The sequence below is a fragment of the Prenolepis imparis genome, unplaced genomic scaffold (assembly GCF_030444845.1).
Source record: "Prenolepis imparis isolate NDT839.2.m4 unplaced genomic scaffold, iyPreImpa1.0 SCAF_5, whole genome shotgun sequence".
Taxonomy (NCBI): domain Eukaryota; kingdom Metazoa; phylum Arthropoda; class Insecta; order Hymenoptera; family Formicidae; genus Prenolepis; species Prenolepis imparis.
This window is the reverse complement of record NW_028141163.1, coordinates 20,142,651-20,155,444: the sequence shown is the minus strand read 5'-3', so window position 1 is coordinate 20,155,444 and position 12,794 is coordinate 20,142,651. Positions and strand designations below refer to the sequence as shown.

The 12,794-nt window shown below is 29.8% G+C and overlaps 1 pseudogene; it reads left to right on the top strand.

Annotated features, from left to right (window-relative positions):
* The window catches only part of LOC145936526 (lipase 3-like), a 66,376-nt pseudogene that overhangs the window by 30,146 nt on the left and 23,436 nt on the right, over positions 1-12,794 (top strand).

The window sequence follows — 12,794 nt, the reverse complement described above, 5'->3', positions numbered from 1 at the left end:
TTTTCTACTGCATATTCTTATAGCCCTTATCGAGACATTTTCAAAACACTACCTACTTTCACATTATTATGGGAATGAACAAAATACAAGAATAAGATGTATCAGTGAGAAAAAGTGCAATAGGCAAATAGTAATATTTAGCGCCATAGGGCATCAACATAGGTTGATAAAAAATTCGTAGTAGTAGCTCGAAATAAAATTCGAAGTGTTTACTAATAACAGACAAGAGACAGTAGGATCACTGAAAATGGCATCACTGATTAGAATACTTCAACCTTTCCGCGGTGTACATCGGGTAATGCGAATGCCGATGGTATCCCAATTAGCAAAAAGAAGTCCGATAGACGTTTATGCAACGTTACTCATTGGATCTTGGACGTCCAATGAAACGTTTCATTTAAGATGAAAAGACGTGCTATTGGCGTTTATTAGAACGTCATAATTCACGCTTTTATAAACGTTATTTGAAACGTCCAACGGATGTCATGTCAGTACATTTTTGAAACGTTTTGTGGCCATTGATTAGACGTTTGTTTTTTAGGTTATGTGTATATATATTAAAATTAAAGTATATATTTATTAAAAATTAATTATATTATAAAACATTTATTAATATTTTTCATATAAAAAACTTGAAACATTTATGATTCATGTTTAATTTGTAAATTAAGCACGAATTTATAAATATTTTAAAGTTTTATATGAAAAATATTTATAAATGTTTTATAATATGTGTAATTAATTTTTAATAAACATATAGCATATTTTACGTAATATCAATATATACATATTTATGCAAATAATTGATATATTTATTAATAATGTAATACAAAAAATTACGAAATTATATAATAAAAATATATTTATATATCATTTATTAAAAATATATTTATATATATTATTGTCTATTATAATAGGAACTTTTTGAGAATACTTATACTTTTTAACTATAATTATATTGTAAGCTTTAAACACATTAAAGAATCTTTAAATATAACTTTGAATAGAATATAAAATAAAACATTTTTTTTAGATTATATGTAATATAAAAACGCAAATAAAATAAAATCTTTAGAACAAAAAATAAACTTATTAATAATCTATATATGTAACGCTCTGTCGCAACATATCAAATATAAATTAAATAGTTTAGAAACAATAAAACTTATTGGTATTAGTAAAAGTAATTTTTTGTAACGCTTTTTAACTAATCAGATTTATCTTCATCTACATTACTTTCATCATTAACATTACCGGGATCTTGACGGTTTTCTTTAGTTTCTGCAATCCTTTTTTTATTAATTTTTGTCCCTGCTCTTCGGAAAAAAATTTTTATTACTTTTTCTGCTTCCTCTAAACTGCACTGAAATTTTTCTATAGCTGCTATATCTGTAATGAAATAAACGGAATAAAGCAAATTAAATAGTAAATAAGAGTCGTAAATAAGAGTAAATGAAAGAGGCAAATAAAGAAACTTGATTTCTCCTATTTGACTATACTTCGCGAGAGTCTTTGTACATTTTTATTTGAAATAAAACGATTTATTTCATTGCAATTACAAATAACAAAATTAATAATAGATTCTATACATACCTAATATCACTGTAATAAACTTGTAATCTTTTATTTTGATATTATTTTGTTGACCGTAGTAGCTAAAGTGTACGCTGAGTTCATAACTCAACAAATTCCAGCATCTTTCGGATACTACTTTTTACACATTTTCCACAGAAGCGGAACAGCATTAATGTCTGCAATTATACAATTTTATTTAAAGCAAATTTGACTATATAAAACAAGTAAAGAAAAAGTAATAAATATTTTACGAAAGCGTGAAGAAACTCTTGATCGGTTTTTAAACGACAATCAAATTTGTCTAACTCAGATTTTTGTACAAATTTATATTCACACTTAATGGTGTTTAAATTTTTTTGGTTATGACCTTGTTGAAGGAACCGACTTCACCTTTTGGTTCATTTGTAATAATTTCCATAAGAAAATCTAACTTCTGTATTATTTTAAGTTGAGTTTTGACAATGTCATCTAGAAAAAAAATATTTTATGATTTTCAAAGAATTTTCAATAATAGATTAAATAATATGCAATCATTTACCGAAAGTATAATTTCTTTCCGAAGTTTGTGTATTAAATATGTTTTATCTTCTTCATCATTATATTGCATATTTCTATCAGTGTTATATGATTTATTATCATCTAAAACTTCATAGCAATTTAATGTGTCTTCTTGAGTTTGTTCATTTTTATCATTTACATCATCATAATAAACAAATTCATCTAGGACTAGAAAATAAGAGTTAATGTTATTCAATTTATTAAAAAATAAATCATCCTTTCTTAAACTTACCATCGTCAGTTATATTAGTAATGTTAGACACAGATGGACAAAAATCATCTTCACTTTCTGTAATAAAAATATGTAATAAACAATTAAAACATTTGCAATAAAGATATAAAAACCTTTATTACGTAAAATAAAAACATATATATAATATTACCTTTTTCTGTTGAATCTACATTATACGTAGAGTTATCAAAAGGTACCACATGCTTCAAAGGAATAATTTCTTGTGATTTTGCGAATTTGATTTCTATACAGAAACATATAAATAAATATTAATATTTATAGCTTTTTTCTCAATATTTTAAAAAACCCATATTTTTCCTCTTTTTTCACTTAAGCTATACAATTATTTTATCAGCATTTCTTTAAAAACACTTTACCTGGTATTGATTGTGTAGTATAATTTTTTATTTGTATTAAATCATTGGTTTTACAATTAGTATTCATCTTAATTTTATTACTCTGTGCTAAGGTTGATGCTTGCTTTATTTCTTTATATGCGTTTGATGTTATAGTTTCATTTGCACATTTCTTTCTAATATCTAAAAATATTATTTAATATAAACATGAAATTTTTCCTTTATCAATAATAATAATAATTGATCTATAGCAATATATTTACCTTTTATATTCGAAATATTCTTCATTTTGCCAATAAGATCATCACTATTATTTTTATATGTTCTAACATCAGTGTTATTATTTCTTGTAGCAATAGGTATGTGTTTGTACGTTTGTGTTACATTGTTATTTTTTATTATAAATTGGCGAGTTTTATTAATATAAGATCTAAAAAATATAATCATATTTGTAAATAAAATCCAGTGATCAAAGCATATTTATAAATAAAATTCAGCGACAAAGAAATTATTTCATTTACCTGGGTTATCACCATTTTCTTCACATTTCTTCGTGTACATTTTGAAATCACAATTGAAACCACTTGTTTATATGTTAAAGATTTATTTTTGTTTAAAGAAAGTTTCGGGATAAGCCAAAACTTATATTATTGCCGTGTTTCTGACTGAGAGCTCCAGAGGTTATATTGATACCAATCTTTTGTGCTTATAGTCTACATGTCATAAATCGTAAGTAAATTGACCACAATTGATTATTTTTGAAAAATAACTTTCATCAATTTACTAACGACTTACGCCTAACGACTCATTGTAGACTCCGGGCTTTATATTATTATTAATTCTGTTTCTTGTTATGTCAAGCGATCTAATAAAGTTTGTAGGTTATGATTAAATGACATGTGTATGAAGATTAGAGGTCTGTTCTTTTCAGTTGAACTGGCTGCACGCTAAAGGCGCAATTTCACGTGCCGCTAAAACAAGCGATTGAAGCGACAGATTTGTCGCTCATAATCCAGCGCCAACAATTTTGTAGTTTGAATCAGTTCAACTACAAAGCATTTACTGCTCAAACTCTGATGCACTGTTGATAGTGTCGTGTATACTGAAGAAAACATAACCACAGATTACTCCACGGTTAACGACACATAAATAATAAGTAATACATATTTATAATATATAAATACATATTTATTTATAATATTAATACATATTTATAACATAATTTACACGTTAATACAGACGTTATTGCAGACAGAACCGAGAATTATTAAAGAATACGTGGAAGATGCAAAGATGAATTCATTCGAGGAAAATGAACATGATTTGTCAACAGCAAAGTAATGGCAAAAATAATATCATTGTTATATTTGATTTCACTTTCTCGAATCATACTATTACAATTTAGTAGCCAATTGTGATATTTTTGTTTTCTAGAAGCCATCGCGTAATATACAAGTTAATATAACTGGTTACACAAATAATGCAAAATTTGTTTTTAACTGATTACACAAACGACGCAAAATCTGTCTCTCAACTTTCAATTCTGTCGCGCTGCTATCCTTTTCATGTACAAAAATTATCGCTGTTTAGTTCAGCGATAAAAGTTGTCACGTGATCATTTTTGTCGCTCAAACAATCGGTTTCAGCGGCTCGTGAAAAGGCACCTTAATAGTTTAGAATTTAGTGGAAGAAAAAAGATAAATTATGAACTAAACAGACCTTTGATTAAAATGAGGGGTGTTTGTTTGAGTGCTTGAGAGGTATTTATATTTAATATGTATATTAAAATTTTCTTAAAGTTTATATTAAAAATTTAAAACTATTTTTAATAATTATAATTATTATATTTTTCAGAAAATTCTATATTAAAACAATTGTTAAAATAGTATGGAAATAAGTTATAAATTAAAACTGAATAAAATATTTAATGTTACCAATTTATTCTAATCAAAATCGGAATGCAAAAGAGGAAAGACATAATAACAGGTATTTGCGATTTCTTGTGAAAGCAGTGGTATTAAAAAGCCTTTTCTGTCAACAAATTGTATTGGCCATATACTCTGTTCACTTAATTTGGAAACCATCGCAATTGCATATTTTTCAGATTCTACAGGATAGTTTGGAAATTTTTGTGGATTTATAAATTTGCGGCCAATAATAATGGGAGTATCGTTTTTTATACAAATATGTTCAACAATGATGACAGTTTTTCCAATATAACAGCAATTATTAGGAAATTTACTTTTCAATGTAAAAGAGGAAAATTTCACAGCTTCATATTCTTCGGTGCAATCTTGTGGTAGATTATCAGAGAGTTTTTTTATTTTATGAAGTATAATTTTTCCATTTTCAATTTTGCTTTGTCTCGATATTTGCAAATAAATTGATTGTTTTTCTACAGATCGTTTATATAACTGTGATAGGGGTTGATTGCGTTTACGAAGTTGCTTTTTTAAAATTTGTAAAAAATTCTCAAACTGAAATGCACTGTAACTGTCAAAACATCCTGAGGTAAATGTATTAAATTGTGAAAATTAAATGTCAGTTTGTCATGTCCGTACAAATCTTTCATTTTTTCAACAAAAAAATCAATAATTGGCGAGCATATTCATTACTTTCAGTTTCTTGGCATGTTGCAGGATCGTTTAATATTCGAAAAGCAAAATGTAGGCAATTGAAATGTTGGAGTTGTTCTTCGGATAAAAAGTTATTGAGAACAACTGGACCAAGATAATTACAGAAGAGTCGACTCTCTGTTGCTTTCCATCGTGAAGATTCGCTAAGTGGACGAGGTTTCCGTACAAATTCATCAGGAATACAATTTCTAAATGTCAAATATGCTTCATCCATAGCCTTTACTCTTACAGTGTTTTGTCGCCCGTGAACTAACGATGAAGTATAGATTTCTATCATTTTTCTGCCTACCCCTAAATATCCAAGGTGCATATTATCTAGAGATATTTGTGATACTATTCCTATTCCAACTCCTTCGAGAGCAGAGACTTCTTGATTATTAGGTAAATTTTCTGTAAAATTTTGATCATTTTTGAGTGGAGCATTTGTATCAAGGAATACTGTTCTATTATTGATTCTTTGGCCAACAACAAAACATTTGCTACATCCTAGAAAAGAATTGTGAGCAGGAGTAAAAGTAAAATAAATCCTCGCTACTGTATCAACGATAATTCCTACTATAGTTAAGTAAAAACGAATTCCTCTGAATAAAAAACCTGTATTATTTAAATAATCGTATTCTATTAAGCATTTATTCAAAAAAATATTGCGGGGAGGTTTTGTGGGGCCAAAATAATTTCCAATTAAGAAGACATTGTCAAATCCAGCATTCACTATGTATCCTAAAATTGGCCACAATTGTTGTGAAGAACTATTTGAAATTGGCAAACCATCAAAGTTTAGATACAATCCTATTTGCGGGCATACCTGATTTAAATCAGATACTTGTTCAAGTTGTTCAATAATTGATTCTTTGAGACCTTTATGATAATATATTCCGGAACCCATTGATTCCAATGCACACTGTTTTGTAGGTGTTCGTAACAAAGTTCGAGCATCACTTGGTAAATTAGAAAAACAACAACCCAATCGTTTAACATTATGCAATAAAACATTTAAAGCTTGATGAGAAATATTGTATTCTAATGACCACGCAGCTAAAATTTCTTTAAATGTAAAGATTTCATTTTCGTTGTTTAAAACCTCGATAATTGGAGTTTGGTCGTGTTCGTTACCAATAATTATATTATCATCAAGCAAATTATCATGTTCGTGCAATGATAGATTAAAATTTGAAAAGTTGGAGCAGTTAGCATCTACCGCCGATTCAAGGCTTGAACAAGACTGATTTAAAGATTCATTTAAATTATGTTCATAAATCTTATTTTTTACTTCTGATAACAACTTATTTTTATTTCTGATATAATTTAATCTATTATTAATTTGTCTTGCTCCAAGATCTCTAAATTTTTTTCTTCTCAGCATTTTATTATATAGAAATATATATTATATTATATTAGGCCTATTAATACAAATAATTTTACTTAAATTGATAAATAAAACATTTATACGTACATTTAATAAATTAAAATATATTATATGATGAATTATCGCACTCCCAACTTTTTTAACAAAATATAAAAATTTAACCTATACATATTAAACGTTTATTAAACGTCCTGGAAACATTCAGTTTAAAATACACACATTAAACGTTTATTAAACGTCCTGAAAACATTCAATTAAAATATAGACATATTAAACGTTAATTAAACGTTCTGGAAACATATCAATTTAAACGTTCGCGGTTGGACATAAAATGGACGTCGAAAAGGACGTCCCGTGAACATCGTTGCTAGTTGGGATGTCAATTTTGAAGCTTTATATCTTGGGAATGACTTGCGCAAAAGACCAAAGTAGATAGTGTTTTGAAAATATCTCAACAAGGGCTACAAGCTACAAGAATATGCAATAAAAAATGGAGGGTTCCATTTAAGAAAACATCGATCACATTGACCTGGCCTTGAAAAGATCACTCAAGGTTGAGTCCATATTTTCATCATGTGGCCCCCTTCAAACCATGCAACTTTTGTCTAAAACATTTTTCCGTATCTTCCATATATTTCGAGATATTTACCTGCGGCATTTAAAAGAGGACACTATGATATACTGAGAAATGTTCATTTAATTTTTAATTTATTTAACAATAAGTAATGAGTGAATTATAAGTCAGTTTGTTATTAAAAATACTAGTACGTGAAGATATTGTAAAATTTATTTATGTATAAGAATGTTATATGAGAAGATGCAAGTTATATAATAAATTTTGCAATTGATTTTTTTTTTTTGCATTTTAGCTTATTAGCGGATCAAGGATATGATGTTTGGTTGGGCAATTTTCGTGGTAATACTTACTCAACGCATATTTCTCTATCTTCAACGACCTCGACATATTGGAACTTCAGGTATTTGAATAAATAAAATGTGTTGAGAATTATACTTAATTGTTAAATTAAGTATCTGATTGATTGTGAGATATTAAAATGGCCTACCTTGTATATATATGTGTATATACAGGGTGTTCAAAAAAGACCGGAACCCCTGAATAACTCAGAATAATCGAATTCTAGAAAGAAATACCCCAGACAAAAGTTGTAGGGTTAAAAAAAAGGAACTTGATGGTGACCTAGAGCTTGACCTTGAGATCAAGTTTAGAGGTCATTTGAAGATCAACTCGATTTTTTAAAATGGAAACCCCAATTTTTGATCCCGGATTCGGAAAGAGCGGGAAATTTTACGTTTAGAATGGTACTTAAGTCTTGAATTAAGATGACCTTTAGGGGTCATTTAGAGGTCAAATCGTATAGAGCAGAAGAATCTATTAATAATTAACTCTAATCATGTTCTAGAGGGAAAACCCCTAAAACACCCCAGAATATCGACTTCATGATATTGAAATTAAACAATTAACCTGAGAGCAAAATAATATTATATTGACAAGATTATTTTGAAATTCAATTATTTTAGATTACAATTCCGTAACAAATTCCCGAACAAATCTGTTCAGTTACCGATGAAGATTTCTCTACCTTCTAAAGTTGAATGGAGATGGAATTTTAAGCGTGCGAATTAATGATTATCTTGGCAGTATTTTATGGGATGATGAATTCAGGTATCTTGATGTAAATGCGGCTGTTGAATTGATGTATAATCATATTGAGTATGCGACATCTGCCTATGTGCCTAGATATCCGGTTCGCAGGTCTCTGCATCCTGCATGGTTTTCGGGGGAATTGATCTCTCTTATTAAGGCTAAGAAATCTGCTCATTTCCGTTATAAATGTAGCAATCAATATTCCGATTATCTGATTTTCTCGAGACTGAGAGCGCAGTGCAAATCACTTGCATCGACATGCTTGCAGAGTTACGTACTTAACTCAGAGTCAGCGATCACCAAAGATCCAAAAATTTTTTGGAATTTTATTAATTCTATGACGACCTCCAATAAATCACCTACGTATATATACCATAACGATTCTTGTATCGATGATAGCTTGGATATTGCCAATTGTTTCGCAGATTATTTCGAATCTGTCCATTCCGTCTCTAATGGTCAAGTTTGTGACGTGATGTATGAGCATGACTTGAATATACGGGACATGGATATTTCCATTGGGGACATTTTCAACTTTATTAATTCCACTCAAATAAATTCCAGTCCGGGCGCCGATGGCATCCCATCGGTGCTTCTTAAGTCATGCAACTATATCTTGTCTAGAGTTCTGTGGATAATTTTTAATAAGTCCTTATCAAGTGGTATCTTTCCGGAATCCTGGAAACTATCTATCGTTACTCCGATTTTTAAGAGCGGGGATGGGTCTTCAGTCTCCAACTATAGACCTATAAGTAAGCAAAGTATTATACCAAAAATATTTGAGAATTTGATTACTAATAAACTTGCTTTAATGTTGAAGAATGTAGTGATTGAGCAGCAGCATGGATTTATTGCTGGTCGTTCTGCGGTTACGAATTTATTGGTGTATCAGGATTTTATAAGCGCGACAATTGAGGATGGCTCCCAGGTAGATGCTATTTATACCGATTTTAAAAAGGTTTTTGATAGTGTTGACCATGCTATACTGCGTTGCAAATTGCGTGCCTTTGGCATTGGGGGTAACATATTAAAATGGATAACTAGTTATTTAACTGATAGATTGCAGACCGTTAAGTACAATAATTGTCTATCCAGAGTTATAAAAGCGTCGTCAGGCGTACCACAGGGTTCTCATTTAGGCCCGTTACTATTTAATTTATTTATTAATGATATTGGAGAAATATTTTATCATAGTAAATTTTTGCTCTATGCTGATGATTTAAAGAATTTCGTCGGGTGGATAACTCTGTGGATGCGGATCTTTTACAGCAAGATTTGCTTCGCCTTGACCATTGGAGCAATAGGAATAAATTACACTTTAATTTATCTAAATGTCATGTAGTTCGTTTTAATCATAAAAGATTAGTGTATAAGCACGACTACATGATAGATGGGTTTACTCTATCAGTTGTTGATGACATACGAGATTTGGGTGTCACTTTTAGCGCGGATTTATCGTTTGGTAAACATATTCGAAATATCACGAGTTGGGCGTTTAAAAAACTTGGCTTTATAATGCGCTCTTTCAAGTATTTTAAAAATGTTTTTACTTTAAGATTGTTGTATTGCACGCTTGTTAGGTCTCAGCTGGAATATGCATCGATTGTCTGGGATCCGTATCGGAAGAGTTGTTGCATTCTGATTGAAAGAGTGCAGCATCGATTTCTCCGCAGGATGAGTTTTCTTACGGACAGGCCAATGCGTTTCTCCGATCATACGTATGATGTAATTTTAAAGAAGCTTAATTTAAGCACATTGGAAGATAGAAGAGTTTTTTTAGATTTATTGTTTTTATATAAATTGATCAACGGCCATATCTGTTGTTCGGAATTATTGGCACGAGTAAATTTGCGTATCCCAGCTAGGCCTCTCAGAATCAGTCCAATTTTCGGGGAAGAATTTCATCGTACCTCATTTGGTAAATTTAAACCGCTAAACAAACTTAGCATATTGGCGAATAAATTTTCAGATCGTGTCGATTTCTTTCACTGTTCGCTCTACTCATTCAAACGATCTCTATCGAAATGTTTTCACTAATTTATCACGTATTTTTTGTTTCTGATTGTTAATACTTATATTGCGTTGTCTCTTATTATAATTATTTTAATTATGTCTTTTACTGATGTTAATACATAAAATTTTCAATTTTGTTTTTTGTATTAGAGGGATGAGTCCAGTTAAATAAATAAATAAAAAAAAAAAAAAAAAAAATTTGAAGTATCTCGAGATGAAATTTAAACTTAATCTTGCTCAGAGATAATCCTTTCCGCCACTCAGAGGACTTACATTTTACCCCAACTCCAAGTTTAAGGTAACGACCGAGCTCTGTTTCCTTAATGCAACAATTTTTGTCTGGGGTGTTTTAAGAGTTTTCCCACTAGAACATGATTAAAGTTAGTTATTAATTAATAAATTCTTCTGTCCTATACAATTTGACCCCTAAATGATTCTTAAAAGTCATCTTGACCCATGACTTAAACACCTTTCTGAACGTAAAATTTCTCGCTCTTTCCGAATCTGGGGTCAAAAATAGGGATTCCCATTTAAAAAATACGAGTTGACTTTTAAATGATCTCTAAACTTGACCTCAAAGTTAAGTTCAAGATCACCATCAAGTCTCTGTTTTTTAACCCTACAACTTTTGTCTGGAGTGTTTTTCCCCTAGAACATGATTAAAGTTAGTTATTGATAGATTCTTCTGTCCTATACGATTTGACCTCTAAATGACCCCTAAAGGTCATCTTAATTCAAGACTTAAGTACCATTCTGAACCTAAAATTTCCCGCTTTTTCCGAATCCGGGGTCAAAAATGGGGGTTTCCATTTTAAAAAATCGAGTTGACCTTCAAATGACCTCTAAACTTGACCTCAAGGTCAAGTTCTAGGTCACTATCAAGTCCCTTTTTTTAACCCTACAACTTTTATCTGGGGTATTTCTTCCTAGAATTCGATTATTCTGAGTTATTCAGGGGTTCTGGTCTTTTTTGAACACGCTGTATATGCGCGCGCGCGCACACACACACACACACACACACACATTTCTAATATCACTTTTTGGTTGTGACGTGAGAGAGAGTTTTTAGTGGGTGAACATTTATTTATTGATGGATTGATTCTTTTTAAATCGGTGCCAAAATTTTTTTAATTTTTTCGTATAGCAAAATTTTGCCGAGATTTTGATTTTGTGTACAGAGAGGGATTTTAATGGGTGAGAATCCTACATTTCCCCGCAACATCGGAAGTACATAACACATTTTTTCCTTCTATTGTAAAAAAAAAAATAATAACTGAAGTATTTCCGCGCGTAGCGCGGGCTTAAAAGCTAGTATATATATATATATATGTGTATATATATGTCAAGCGTTTGCTTTGGGGACAAAATTTCGGGCGAATGCATATTTTGGAGACTTTTGTATACTTTGGGGTCAGGTCTCAAAGTATCCATATATTAAATGTATGATTTGGGGACATTACGCATATATATTAAACGCATAATTTGAGGTCACTAACAGATGGCGCCACTAATACTATAACAATGAAAATAGATTGTCTTCCGCGTGGGAACGATGCAGAATACTCCCTGCTTGTCTTGCAAGAGATAATTAAAATCAAGTTTAGGAAAATTATTTACAAATAATAAAGCATTTAATGTAAGAGAAAGGACTAAGTTATAAATTGCATAAATGTGTGGTCTCAAATGATGCATTTGTCTTATGACATATAGTATATAAAACATATAGGATTTATTTTGCAACTTGGCATCAACTTGCATACTTTATACGCTGCTTTCAAAGTAGAGATATTGATTTTGTTTTTTTTTAAACATATATAAAACGTTTTTGCTTATCTTCAATAGTACAGAAATATGAAGAACATAATAAATAGTAAAGAAATAATTGTAGATGATATTAATGATCCGTACATGGATATAACAGCCTGTTCCGAATTAAAAGAGTCAATAAGCTAGTTCTCACGGTTATTCTCTTTATATTTTCTTCTATATTTATATTTATTTTTTATTGTCAATAAAAAACATATAATGTGACTTCAAATTATGCTTTACATATACACTAAAATATTTATACTCATATATAAAATATCAATTTTGACATTCAAAAACTAAAATTTTCTGTTTAAGTTTCAAAAGTATTCTACATGTAACATTTGCATATTTTGAAGTCATAACATGTATCAAATATACATATAATTTGATACCATAAATTGTATTATTGAAGATAAGCAAAAACATAACATGTTTAAAAAAAAATCATTAGATCAATATTGTCCCTTTCTTCAAAAATAGCGTATAAAGTATGCAGTTGATAAAATAAATCCGTAAAAAAATGTATTGCATACTGTACGGTCATAACATAAGGCAAATGTATAATTTGAGACCATATATTTTA